The sequence below is a fragment of the Hippopotamus amphibius genome, chromosome 2 (assembly GCF_030028045.1).
Source record: "Hippopotamus amphibius kiboko isolate mHipAmp2 chromosome 2, mHipAmp2.hap2, whole genome shotgun sequence".
In the NCBI taxonomy this organism is placed as follows: Eukaryota; Metazoa; Chordata; class Mammalia; order Artiodactyla; family Hippopotamidae; genus Hippopotamus; species Hippopotamus amphibius.
The window spans coordinates 213324784-213338373 of record NC_080187.1 but is presented as its reverse complement, the minus strand read 5'-3'; the positions used below and the strand labels follow the sequence as shown (position 1 = coordinate 213338373).

At 42.0% G+C, this 13590-nt stretch overlaps 1 non-coding gene across 1 annotated transcript; it reads right to left on the bottom strand.

The window, feature by feature from the left end:
* Nucleotides 1–13188: 13188 nt before the first annotated feature.
* On the bottom strand, nt 13189–13295 carry LOC130847011 (U6 spliceosomal RNA). Its single transcript, XR_009051806.1, has one exon. It is a non-coding gene; the product is annotated as a U6 spliceosomal RNA (small nuclear RNA).
* Nucleotides 13296–13590: the final 295 nt, after the last annotated feature.

The following is a 13590-nucleotide window of genomic DNA, read 5'->3' as shown; positions in this document are numbered from 1 at the left end:
TTCTATTATTCATTATAAATTAATTGAATGGCCTGATAGTTGTGGTTTTTAAAAGCACATGTTTCAGAAAGGAGGAAAATCTCTATGCTTGAGGAAGATGGCAGGTAACAAGGGGAGGTTTCAGAGAGAACACAGACGTTCTTAACTTCCATATTCATCTGTCTCCCTATCAAGAAGAAATGCCATCAAACCAGACTGGAGGAAACTGAAGGCCAAGATAGGCGCACAGATAGTGGGAAACTACTTTAACCAAATATACAAATTGGACGCTGCCTCCCTTTTGGCTGCAACAGGAAGAGAAATGTCACATTCCATGGGAGGCCACTGTTCAAATATTGCATAAGTGTCTTTGAACTGGTGGAATTTCTCTTGAACCCCTTAAAACCACACTGAGAGCATTGAGGGTCAGGGGGGTGGAGATAGGAGAGGATCGGGAGGAAGAAGTCTTTGGAGAGAATGGTTTGCGTGCTGTGGGTACTTCCCCTTCATCGAGAAAGAGACGAGAGAGAGGCTTCAAAGGAGAGCAGTTGGAGAGCAGAGGCTGAGGACGGGACAGAGGAAGTTGGAGTCTGATTCCTGCCTGAAAAAATCTAAAGAATGAGAAGGCCTGAAGCACTTGCCAGGCTCAGGGAGTGAAGAGTTGGTTTACAAAAGTAGCAGAGAAGAGCTTCCCTACCCTCAAGACTTCTCAGCACCACCCCACCCCAGAGGAGTCAGAATTCCAGCTCTGCACGCTGAGGTAGGCAAGAGGGTGAAAAAAGAATTTGCCTAACACACCAGCTGTAAGCTTCTTGCCTGCAGCAGGCCCAGGCTGATGAGGAAGATTTAACTTGAAACAAAGCTCAAAGCTCTGCTCCTTATGTAGGAGTAGATTTCTGTATCTAAATGGAGACTCTATTTGTGACTTAAAGAGATTATAGAACTTTCACTTATCATGAATGATCAGAAAAGTCACAGGACTGATGAATTTTCAACCACGAACAGCAGAAGGATATGCCTCACTGGATTAGTTTTAAGAGACAGATGGAGATGAAATAAATTTGCTTTCCGTTTACGCTCCAAAAGTTCACTTAGACCAAATTCACTACCTAGCTTGCTTAAGTGAGTTTAAGTCAGCTGGTCCAGACAAATGACCTCCCAGATGGCCACAAGAGTCACCTGTAAAAGCTTTGCGATGTCCTGGAAAATTGAAAGCACAGCCAAAAAATGAAAATGTCCTGATTTTTAAATGGGGTGATAGATGAAATTTACAACTTGGCTGATGAGTGACGCCAGCACCAACGAAAATCTTCACGGGATTATTAAACAGGTGGTTTTCTGAGCACTTTAAGAAGAAAGTGTTGTTTGCCAGGAACTAGTACAGAGTCACTAAGAACAAGTCTAACCTCATTTCTTTTTTATGTGAATTATTAGATTAGCGGCTCCAGAGGATGTCACAGACTCAGTGTCTTATTTCTGTGAGGCCTTTTACTAAATCCCTCCCAGTTCTCTTGTGCAAAGGTGGAGACCTGTCCGTGGGGACTGAGAGATAGATTTATAGTTGGTTGAACAATTGTTCTTCAGGAGTGTTGATGAATGAATCCCTGTCACTCAGAGTGGGGGGGGGGGGTCTCTGGCGGCACTCCAGGGAGTTTTGTTCTGGCTCTGTCCTGGTTAATATTTTTTATTAATAACTTGGAAGATGACATAGAAGTCAATTTTATCAAAAGTGTGGAAGACACTAAGGCAGAAGAGATAGTGAACACACGTGAAAGGCCATAAATTTTTTAAAAATTTGCAGCCATATCTGCTGACACATTTTGGTGATGAAAGTTGAAACAGTGGCAACCAGGACAAAGCCTGCTGAGGTCTGATTCAAGCCCAGTCGTTTCACCCTCCACAACAATTGCTAACTTGCACAGCCCGCTGACGCTGGGAGCTCTCTTGGTTACCTAGTTCTTTATGCCACCATCCCCAGGGTCAGCATCTACCTTATTCTTCTCATTAACTTAATGACATCCCAGCTCCTCCCCACAAATGGGTCCCAACATTGCCAAGCAAAGCCTACTTGAGCTCCATCAAGACCTTCCCAGCTTAGGCCCCTGCCCTGGCTCAGTCATGTTTTAACTCCCTGGGCATCCTGCCAGCTCATGACCCATTATCAGTCCCCCAGAGCTCTGTGAACAGGGCCAGAAATTCCTTTCCCTCCTTCCACCAAGTGTCTACTTGTTCCAACATTCTAATGCCATATATCCACGTGCATAAATATATGTGTACTTCCCACTGGTGTGAGATCTCACAGGGATGCATGTCAATGCTGCATTGTTTAAAAATTCAATTACACCAATACAGAGTGGGGGAGACTTGTCTTGACAAGAATCTACCTTGAGCCTTTGGGCCAATTTGCTGACCAATTTGCCTAAAGTCAATTTGCTTAAAGTTCCAGCTATTGAAAATATATATCTTTTCTTAAGATTTTTGTTTGGACGTGGAACACTTTCAAAGTTTTTATTGAATCTGTTACACTATTACTTCTGTTTTATGTTTTGGTTTTTGGCCACGAGGCATGTGGGATTTTAGCTCCCCAACCAGGGATCGAACCCGCACCCCCTGTAATGGAAGGCGAAGTCTTAACCACTGGACCGCCAGGGAAGTCCTGAAAATGTATATCTTAAGAGCACATTTCTGGCTCTTAAGAATAAAATCACTCTGTCTCTATACAGCATTTTGAGTGTTGGATTATTCCTCCTAATGTACCTATTTTTAAATATTTTATGAATTTTTAAGCAAATTTAAGGGACTTCTACTTTTATGTCACATTTCTGTAAATTATTTTTAAGCCTCCGGTATATCAGTTGGCAGATTCTAATAATGTTCTATGCCTAGGTATAAACCCTAGAGAAACCAGCATATTCTTGCACAAAAAGACTTGTGTAACACATACAAGCAAAAAAGTTCATTCCTGTTTTATTTATAATAACCAAACACTGGAAATAACACAAGTATCCATCAACATAGGAATAAACAAATTCAGTTATATACATACAATGAATTACTACTCAGCGAAAAAAAAAAAAGGAATTAACTACTGATCATGCAACAATATGGATTAATCTCAAAAACATATTGAACAAAAGAAGCCAGGAATGCATGGGTATGATTCCATTTATATGAAGTTTAAGCAGAGCAGAGGCAAAAATTAAAATATGGTGGAAGAATTGGTACAGTTCTTATCTGGAAGTAGGAATTGACTGGGAAGGAGCATAAAGGAATTTTCTGGGGTGAGAAAATGCTCTGTGTCTTGATCTGGGAAGTGGCCACATATGCAAAAAGTCATCCAACTCTACTCTTAAGATTTGTGCATTTTGGGGACAAAGTGAAAGAGTAGCATTGACAAATACACACTACCAAATGTAAAATAGGTGGCTTGTGGGAAGCTGCTGCGTAACACAGGGAGATCAACCCGGTGATGGGTGATGACCTAAAGGGGTGGGATAGGGAGGATAGGAGGGAAGCTCAAGAGGGAGGGGATACAAGGATATATGTATAAATACAGCGGATTCACTCTGTTGTACAACAGAAACAAACACAACATTGTAAAGCAATTATACTCCAATAAAGATCTGGAAAAAAAAGATTTGTGCGTTTTACTATGTGTATATTAACACCTCACTAAATTATTGTTTATATTTCTTTATAGTTCATATGTAAGTTTCCACTCAAAAGCACACCAAGTTTGAATATTTCTACCTCTAGTTTGAAGTTTATTTAAGCTGTTACATACTTTTTAAGGGTACGGTTTTAATTTTGAAGGAAAATTAGCACACCTTCAGGTTGGTACCTATTTAGTGAGCTTGCTTCTTTTTAATTGTAGACATGGGCTACATCCCTCAGCATATTCAACTCCAAGTTTAATTTTCATAACATCTAATTGGGAAAGTCATGCTGGGTGATGGATCTGAACACACACACCAGCACACAGCATCCTGAGCTCAGGTAATTGTGGATATTTGCATCTGGGATTGAGCCACAAGCAATTTTCCACAAATTGTCCTCTGTCTTCACATCCTTGCCCAAAATAGACAGCTCTCGCCCACCCACATCCCATGCTGATCCTAACGGATGGTTGGCAGGCACCAGCTGGTGTCCTGCTTCCATATTCCTGTCCATTTGGAGCAAGGCCAGCCCAATGGGCAGTCTTTGAGTAACTCTAGCTGCCTTGAGGTTGCCAGAGCAATGTAGGGGTTGAACTGCTTGTACCATCTCTCAGGTTGGCTTGGTGTGGTCAGGGAGCAGCTCTGTAGGCCCCACCTGGATGCCAGTCCAGGTCACCCAACTTCTCCTAGAATGAGAGACCCTTATATAAGCAGCAGCCCAATCCCCTATCCTCTCTCCTTAACAATAATGTCAAATACAGCTCACATGTAACTAAAACCAGAATATTCCTCTGTAAATATTCACTGGAAGCCTTGTTAATACAGACATAGTGTTGCTATGGGCAGTGCTTGGTAAAATCCCCAACTGGAGCCTGGGCCCCCACTCGGGCCATGGACCATTTTTTTCCCTTCTTAGGGGAAGGGAAGGTATTAATAGATGATGCCTAGTGTTCTTAAGCAAGGTAGGCTGAATCCCAGTGCTCTTTTTTGTAAAATACCTGTCTGGTAGCCCTGAGAGAATGAGTATTATCCGCTAATCCCTTGGTTAGAGACCTTTTTGTGAGGGAATCCTGTTTACTTGCTCTTTTGTGCCATCAACAGATTAGGGAGAATCATCCTCCTTTGTGTCCAAAATAGGGTAAAAGGCAGGTGTAAACAGATTGTATCCTCAGCCAAAAGATCTGGCCTGGAGAGAATACTGAGCGAGATAAGGGCACCCTCTCCCTTTTCTGGAAGAGTAGAAAGCAGTGTGGATAACGCTTCCATTATTTTATTATTATTTGTTCTCTGACGGTACATTTAGTAGAGATTGAAGGGTTTGGGTCAGTCTCTCAAAGCTCAGCTTGGCTCTGAGGAAGAAAGCCCCCAAGTCTGGCAGGCCCTGAAACCGATGTCTCTCGTGTCTTAGCTAATAAACCCACCAGGCTCTTGGATGGGTGAGCAGGCATATCCAAAAGGTTAGAAAGACCATCTCTGGAGTCAGACTGACCGAGGGTTGAATCCTGACCAGCCATTTTACCTCTAGCTTACATGCCTCACCTTCCCCTTGTGGTGTAGCGTTAACTACACCACCAGGTCATCATGAGAGCTACATGAGATGATACATGTAAAGCATTAAGAAATAATGTCTTAATTATTGTTCTCATGATAAGAACACACCGGAGGTGCTGTATCCTCTATGGGGGGTTTGGAGATTTAAGAGAAAACATGAAGTGGGGAATAGTCTATGACAAAAGGTCAGGACAGAAGAGGTCTGGAAATCTTGAGATACAAGAAACACTTAGGGAAACTAAGGGTGTTTTGCTTGTAAGAGAAAGAGTTGTCTACTTGAAGGGCTAAGTTGTATTCCAATAGTGGCTAAACAGCCACCTGACAGGGATGTCCTGTGCCGGATGGCACCCTTCAACTCTAAATGAAATTCTGATCCCCAAAAGGCTCTGCCCTGAAAGCAGCAGAGACTAGGGGGCAGAGGCTGTGACTCCTGGTTAGCAGCTGGTGACATCCAGGGCCTCTGGTTGGAAGATGCTGAGAAGGCACAAGTCTGACCCTCTGGCTGGGCCAGAAGGACCCGGGACCCAGAACGGCCCAGGGAGGGAAGCAGGTAGTGATTTATCCCAACTGGACCGGAGAGGTTCTTTTGGGTATATCCTAACACTATTCCTAGTATTTCATCCAGTTTCAGGAGAGGCTACCTCAGGTCACAGAAGCACTCCTCCTGGGTGGAGTGGAGTTTGTTTCCTTGTGGTCTGGCCATGAAGCTCCAAGCCGGGTGGCCAAGAGGCTGGCCGCCTTGGCTGAAAGGCCGAATGACTGGCCAACTGGTGCATCTCCAGGGAGCGGACTGACCCGCCTTGACAGGCCGTTCCTCCGGCTGCTGTCACTGCCTGCAGAGCGTCCCCCTCCAGCCAGCTGATTTTCTCATTGCGAGGCTTGTAATGGCTTGATTTATGCCTGCGCTCGTCCACGCTGGCCCCCGGGGGTACACGCTTTCCCTTCCAGGCTGGGAAGTGAAGAATGAATTAATCACCCTGCTTCGAGTTCAATACGGAGCTAAGTGTTTGCAGATCTTTATTGTACTGTGCAAGCCAAGTCGAACAGCTCCATTTACACTCCTAATTCATTTAAGTTTGTATAATTCTGCCTGCTCCTGGGGAGTTGCAGCCTCGTGGCTCCTTGGTCTCAGAGAAAGCCTCACGTGCCCCTCCCAGCCGTCCTCTCCCCTAAGAGTGGATGCCAAAGACTCCTGGGAGCTCAGAGAAGCCAAGCCACTTCCTCAGAGACTGCTCTCTGGAATTCTCATGTCCCAAATGATGCTGTTTAGAGCACCTCTCAGCATCAACAGAGATAGATGCTGCCAGCCTGTGTGTGTGGCACAGAGATGGCACACAGGAAACGTTTGTTGAATGAGGGACCCTGGCTCCACAGACACGATGTTTATCCAGACGAATGGCTTCCAGCTTGCAGTCACAGCTGTACTGGTTTCTCTTTTCCCAGGTTCTGTAGGACTTTGGGAGCAGAGTTTTCACGAGGTCTCAGATCTGATGAGATCTGAGTGATGAGATGGGGCAAATTCTTTCTCAAGTTCACTAGGAAGTGGTAGGATGTCAAGTCTGCATTTGAAGATTTGGAGCTTTCCCAGCTGCAGCCATTTTTCTTCACCTCCCAGAAACCAAAGCCCTAAGCAAGTATGTTTACCCAATGCTTGAATATGAAAAGCAGTGGACCTCAGCGCTCTGGATGGAGAAGGCTGATCTGGGCTTCATCCTGATGGGCTCCAAGAAGGGGACATGTGTAGTCTGAGGATGTATTCATCTCAGACAGCAACTGAGATGCTGCAGCATCCACTTGATGATCCAGCCTTCCCACGCTGCACACCCTGGGCCTTCAGCCCAGGAGGACCTCCACAGCCAAGCCTCTCTTTTGTGAAGCTTTTGTTCACATTGTTCTGTTCTCTGAGCCCTTGCTTCCTGCCCTGCTACCTGCGGGGGTGCCTTCTCCCCCTTACTCCTCAAGACCTGCCTCTACAGCTATCTCCCCGTGAAACCTCCAGGCCTCCTCACATCAGCGTGGTCTCTCTTCCTTTTGGTCTTAGCCACACATTGCCCATTCCCTTGTTTCCTGGCCAACTGGACACAGATTCTGCATTCTCACTCTAGTCACTGATAAAGTGTGAGGACAAGAAGGAGCTGAGGACAGCCCCACAGCCACCATTAGGAACCTCCTTACAGACCAGCTACGACTGCCTTCTTTCACCCACTAAACAAAATCATTTACAGAGCCCCTGCTCTGCCCAGGCAACAGTGAACATGGCTTTGCCTCTTCTAGTTTCTCTCCTCCACACTGCAGCTACATTGACTTTGTATAATACCCTCAAGCCCACCTTGTTCCCTGCTGCCCCAGGACCTTTGTATATGATCTCCTCTGTGCCTGGAGCATCCATACTCTCATTCTCTCCTAGGTTATTCGTTCTGATCTTTCAGAGTTCAACTCAAATACCAAGTCTCCAAGGAAGACCATCCTGGAACCACCAACACCACTGATCCTGTCCCTTGCCCCTTGGGCTGGACATTTTCTCTGAAACTCTAATCACAACTCTAATTACAATGATTAATTATGTAATCAGTTGTTGAATATTCACCCCACCCCACCCTGAGATGTAACCTCTCTGAGGGCAGGGCCATGTCTGCCTTGCTCACTGCTCTGTTTTCATTGCCTAGAGCAGGACCTTATACACAGGAAGGGCTCAATACGTACCATTTAAATAAATAAATACAATGTACTTACAATGTAAAACATTTAAAAATACTAGGTTGGCCAAAAAGATTGTTCAATTTTAAGTTTTCATTTTCTCAAAGAACTTTATTGAACAACGTATTCACTAACCAAAGGAAGTGAAGCCAACCCAATACCGTCTTATATTTCAATCTAGTAAACTTATCAATAGGAGAAATGTGGTCAGTGGGCGTGATAGCTAGCCATTGGTGGTTTCCATTCATTTTGTCATTCCAATTTCCAGAAAACACCAGAGCAGGAGGTAGGGAAGGAAGGATGCTAGTGATGGTGCTTTTCATCCTGCAAGATGTTGCTCACACAGAACACTGCAGGCAGAGTTGGAAACAGGAGGAATCCTGAGAACAATGCCTATTTGGGATTGGAGTTTTTCATGCACTCTATCATAGACGATACAGGGGCTACATCTTATAAGATCCAGACAGGCATGGGGTGAGCTGTGCTTGTCCACCTGCCATCAACTGAAATCAAATGGGGGTAGAGAGTAGGGCCCATTGTGGCCTTATGAAAACATAAGACTAGTAGAATATTATTTACTATGAGTCAGAAGAGAATTAGAAAATCATTTGTCATCCTTAACGGGATGCAAAAAGACAAAATCTCTATAAAACTGGAGTATTATCAAGCCTAAGTGATCTAGGGGAAGGGAAATACCCACCTCTAGTCAGGTCCCACATGGGAGGCTAGACATACTCAAATCCAGTCCACTCTAGCCATCTGCTCCCACCTAAGAGGGGTAAAAACTGAGATATACTTGTGAAGCTCACAGTCCAGACGCATAGGTTCACTAAAAGACTGAACCCTAATCATAGGACTATGGAATGCTTCTCCTCCCCCAACACCTCCCCACCACATTACTAAAGGCCTATATTCAGCAGTTCCTTCTACCTGGTACATCATGTCCAGATATCAAGAAAAAAATTACAATGCATAATAAAAGGCAAAAAACACAATTTGAAGAGACAGAGACAAGTTCCATGTCAGAATCAGACATGGAAAGGATGTTGATTTTAACAGACCATGAATTTAAAACAGCTATGATTAATATGCTCAGGGCTCTGATGTATAGAGCAGACAGCATGTAAGAACACATGGGCAATGTAAGCAGAGAGATGGAAATCCTAAAAAAGAATCAAGCTAGAGATCAAAAACAGTAACAGAAGTGACGAATGCCTTTGATGGACTCATTAGTAGACGGGACATAGCTGAGGAAAGAATCATATACCCTGAGAAAACCCTAATTCAAAAAGATACATGTACCACAAAGTTCATTGCAGCACTATTTACAATAGCCAGGACATGGAAGCAACCTAAATGTCCATCAATAGATGGATAAAGAAGATGTGGCAAATATATACAATGGAATATTACTCAGCCATAAAAAGGAACGAAATTGAGTTATTTGTAGTGAGGTGGATGGAACTAGAGTCTGTCATACAGAGCGAAGTAAGTCAGAAAGAGAAAAACAAATACAGTATGCTAATGCATGTATATGGAATCTAAAAAGAAAAAACAGTACTGATGAACACAGTGGCAGGGCAAGAATAAAGACGCAGACATAGAGAATGAATCTGAGGACATGGCAGGGAAGAGGAAGCTGGGATGAAGTGAGAGGGTAGCACTGACATATATACATTACCAAATGTAAAATAGCTAGTGGGAAGCTACTGCATAGCCCAGGGAGATCAACTCGATGCATGGTGATGACAGAGGGGTGGAATAGGGAGGGTGGGAGGGAGACTCAAGTGGGAGGGGATAAGGGGATGTATGTATAAATACAGCTGATTCACTTTGTTGTACAGCTGAAACTGGTACAACATTGTAAAGCAGTTATACTCTGATAAAGATCTGGGGAAAAAAAAAAAAAGAATCTCTGAGCTGGAAGATATATCAGTAGAATGCTCCAAAACTGAAAAGCAAAGAGAATAAAGACTGGGGGGAAAACCAGAACAGAATATCCAAGGACTATGGGACAACTACAAAAGGTGTGACACACATGTAGTAGGGATACCAGAATGAGGAGAAAGAGAGAAAGTAACAGAATGTTTGAAACAATAAAGGTTGAGAATTTCTCCAAATTAATATTTGTAAAACACAGATCCAAGAAGCTCAGAGAATAATAAACAAGATAAATGCTGGGGAATGAAAAAATGAACCTACGTATATCATTTTTAAACTAAAGAAAGTCAAAGATAAAAAAATTCCCTGAAAGTAACCAGAGGGGGAAAACACCTTGCATACAGAGGAGCAGAGATAAGAATTACATCTGACTTCTCCTCAGAAATCTCTTATGCAGGCACTATGAGAGTGCAGTAAAATATTTTTTTTTTATTTTATTGAAGTCTAGTTGATTTACAATGTTGTGTTAATTTCTGTTGTATAGCAAAGTGATTCATGTATATATATATTTTTTCATGTTCTTTTCCAATATGGTTTATCAGAGATATTGAATATAGTTCCCTGTGTTATACAGTAGGACCTTGTAGGTTGCATCTGCTAATCCCAAACTCCAAATCCTCCCCCCCACCCCCCCGCCCCACCCTGGCAACCACAAATCTGGTCTCTATGTCTGTGAGTCTGTTTCTGTTTCATAGATATGTTCACTTGTGTCATATTTTAGATTCCACATAGAAGTGATATCATATGGTACTTGTCTATTTCTGACTTACTTCGCTTAGTATGATAATCTCTCAGTCCGTCCATGTTGCTGCAAATGGCATTATTTCTTTCTTTTTTAAGGCTGAGTAATATACCATTGGATATCTACACCACATCTTCCTTATCCATTCATCTATCTATAGACATTTAGGTTCTTTCCATGTCTTGGCTATTGTAAATAATGCTGCAATGAACATAGGGGTGCATGTATCTTCTTGAATGAGAGTTTTGTCTGGATACATGCCTAGGAGTAGACTTGCTGGATCATATGGTAACTCTATTTTTAGTTTTTTGAGGAGCCTCCATATTGTTTTTCATAGTGCCTGCACCAATTTATATTCGCACCAACAATGTAGGAGGGTTCCCTTTTCTCCACACCCTCTCCAGCATTTACTGTTTGTAGACTTTTTGATGATGGCCATTTTGACTGGCCTGAGGTGATATCTCATTGTAGTTTTGATTTGCATTTCTCTAATAATTAGCAATGGTGAACATACTTTCATGTGCCTATTTGTCATCTGTATCTTTGGAGAAATGTCTATTTAGATCTTCTGCCCATTTTTCTCTTGGGTTGTTTGGTTTTTGTGTTATTGAATTGTATGAACCATTTGTATATTTTTGAAATTAAGCCCTTATCGGTCGCATCATTTGCAATTAATTTCTCCCAGTCTGTAGGCTGTCTTTTCATTTTGTTTATGATTTCCTTTGCTGTGCCAAAGCTTGTAAACTTGATTAGGGTCCCATTTGTTTATTTTTGCTTTTATTTCTATTGCCTTGGGAGACTGACTTAAGAAAACATTTGAATGATTTATGTCAGAGAATGTTTTGCTTATGTTCTCTTCTAGGACTTTTATGGTGTCTTGTCTTATATTTAAGTCTTTAAGCCATTTTGAGTTTCTTTTTGTGTATGGTGTGAGGGTGTGTTCTAACTTCATTGATTTACATGCGGCTGTCCAACTTTCCCAACACCACTTACTGAAGAGACTCTTTTCTCCATTGTACACTCTTGCCTCCTTTGTCGAAGATTAGTTGTCCACAGATGTGTGGGTTTATTTCTGGGCTCTCTATTCTGTTCCACTGACCTGTATATCTGTTTTTGTGCCAACACCATGCTATTTTGATTACTGTAGTATTGTCTAAAGTCTGGGAGGGTTATGCCTCCTGCTTTGTTCTTTTTCCACAGGATTTCTTTGGCAATTCTGGGTCTCTTATGGTTCCATATAAATTTGGGGATTATTTTGCTCTAGTTCTGTAAAAAATGTCATGGGTAATTTGATAAGGATTGTATTAAATCTGCAGGTTGCTTTGGGTACTTTGGCCATTTTAACAATATTAATTCTTTTTTTTTTCTAGTGTTGACTTTTTAATTAATTTTTATTGGAGTATAGTTGCTTTAACAGTATTAATTCTTTTTTTCTATTTATTTATTTATTTATTTATTATTTTGAGGGGGTACACCAAGTTCAATCATCTGTATTTATACACATATTCCTGTATTCCCTCCCTCCCTCAACTCCCCCCCACCCTCCCCGTCCCAGTCCTCTAAGGCATCATCCATCCTCGAGTTGAACTCCCTTTGTTATACAGCAACTTCCCACTGGCTATCTATTTTACAGTTGGTAGTATATATATGTCTATGCTACTCTCTCACTTCGTCCCTGCTTCCCCTTCACCCCCCGCCCCCTCCCATACCTTGAGTTCTCCAGTCCATTCTCTGCATCTGCGTCCTTGTTCTTGTCTTGTCACTGAGTTCATCAGTACCATTTTTAGATTCCGTATATATGAGTTAGCATACAATATTTGTCTTTCTCTTTCTGACTTACTTCACTCTGTATGACAGACTCTAGGTCTATCCACCTCATTACATATAGCTCCATCTCATTCCTTTTTATAGCTGAGTAATATTCCATTGTATATATATGCCACATCTTCTGTATCCATTCATTTGTTGATGGGCATTTAGGTTGCTTCCATGTCCTGGCTATTGTAAATAGTGTTGCAATAAACATTATGGTACATGTTTCTTTTGGGATTATGGTTTTCTTTGGGTATATGCCCAGTACTGGGATGACTGGATCATATGGTAGTTCTATTTGTAGTTTTTTAAGGAACCTCCAAACTGTTTTCCATAGTGGCTGTACCAACTTACATTCCCACCAACAGTGCAGGAGAGTTCCCTTTTCTCCACACCCTCTCCAACATTTGTTGTTTCCAGATTTTGTGATGATGGCCATTCTGATCGGTGTGAGGTGATACCTCATTGTGGCTTTGACTTGCATTTCTCTGATGATGAGTGATGCTGAACATCTTTTCATGTGTGTGTTGGCCATCTGTATGTCTTCTTTGGAGAAATGTCTATTCAGGTCTTCCGCCCATTTGTGGATTGGGTTATTTGCTTTTTTGGTATTAAGCTGCATGAGCTGCTTGTATATTTTGGAGGTTAATCCTTTGTTCATTGTTTCATAGGCCACTATTTTTTCCCATTCTGAGGGTTGCCTTCTAGTCTTGTTTAAGGTTTCTTTTGCTGTGTAAAAGCTTTTCAGTTTCATGAGGTCCCATTTGTTTATTCTTGATTTTATTTCCATGATTCTAGGAGGTGGGTAAAAAAAATATGGAACGCTTCATGAATTTGCATGTCATCCTTGCGCAGGGGCCATGCTAATCTTCTCTGTATTGTTCCACTTTTAGTACATGTGCTGTCGAAGTGAGTACAGTATTAATTCTTGAATGGAGTAAAATATTTAAAGTGTTGAGAGAAAAAAAATCTCCTGTATAGAACTCTGTATCCTGCAAAATTATCCTTCACAAATGACGGAGAAATAAAGACTTTTTCAGAGAAACAAAAATTAATGGAATTCGTTGCCAAAAGACCTGCCTTGCAAGAAATGTTTAAAGAAGTGCTTTTAGAGAGTAGGAAAACAATAGAGTTCAGAATTTTGGATCTACATAAAGAAAGGAAGTGCATTGAAGGAGAAGTGAAGATAAAATAAAAACTTATTTTTCTTGT